Here is a 638-nt window from a genome sequence, read left to right on the forward strand (position 1 = left end):
AAGGTGTAGAGCTGGATGAACACAGCAAGCCAAGCAGCATCAGAGGAGCAGGAAATCTGACGTTTCGGGCCTAGACCCTTCTTCAGAAAAGCTTGCGTTTGTAGCACCTTTAACCCTGGAATGTAGGTGTGTCACAGGAGAGGCTATCAGACACATTTTGACACCAAGCCACATCAGGAAATATTCAGGTAGGTGACCAAATGCCTGGTCAAAGTGGCAGGTTTGAAAGAGTCACTTGTAAAAAGGAAGAATAAGGTTTTGTGAGGAAATGTCAGATGTAGCAAACTGGGTGAATAGCTGTTGGCAGGTTCCAGGTTTGTTTTTGGGATGGGCATAAGAACATGAAGACTAGGAGCAGGACTAAGCCATTCAGCCCCTTGAGCCAGCTCTACCATTTGATACAATCATGGCTGATCTCACCTAAGCCTCAACTCCACTTTCCTGCCTGCTCTCCATGACCCTTTCCATTACTAATTAAAAATCTGTCTATCTCGTCTTTAATTCAGTGTCCCAGAGGAGTGTAGCATCTTGGATGGTTGTGGGGGTTGCAGGAGGTTAGCGATCGGGAGAGGGAAATTGATGGCCCACCCTCATGGGTGGCATGGTGGCTCAGTGGTCAGCACTGCTGCCTCACAGTG

The 638-nt window shown here is 48.0% G+C and overlaps 1 protein-coding gene across 2 annotated transcripts in view; it reads left to right on the plus strand.

Moving 5' to 3' along the window:
• amotl1 (angiomotin like 1) overlaps positions 1 to 638 on the plus strand; it is a 149,954-nt gene that overhangs the window by 8,285 nt on the left and 141,031 nt on the right. The gene's annotated exons all lie outside the window — the stretch shown is intronic.

The sequence above is a fragment of the Rhincodon typus genome, chromosome 6 (genome assembly GCF_021869965.1).
Source record: "Rhincodon typus isolate 14 chromosome 6, sRhiTyp1.1, whole genome shotgun sequence".
Lineage (NCBI taxonomy): Eukaryota > Metazoa > Chordata > Chondrichthyes > Orectolobiformes > Rhincodontidae > Rhincodon > Rhincodon typus.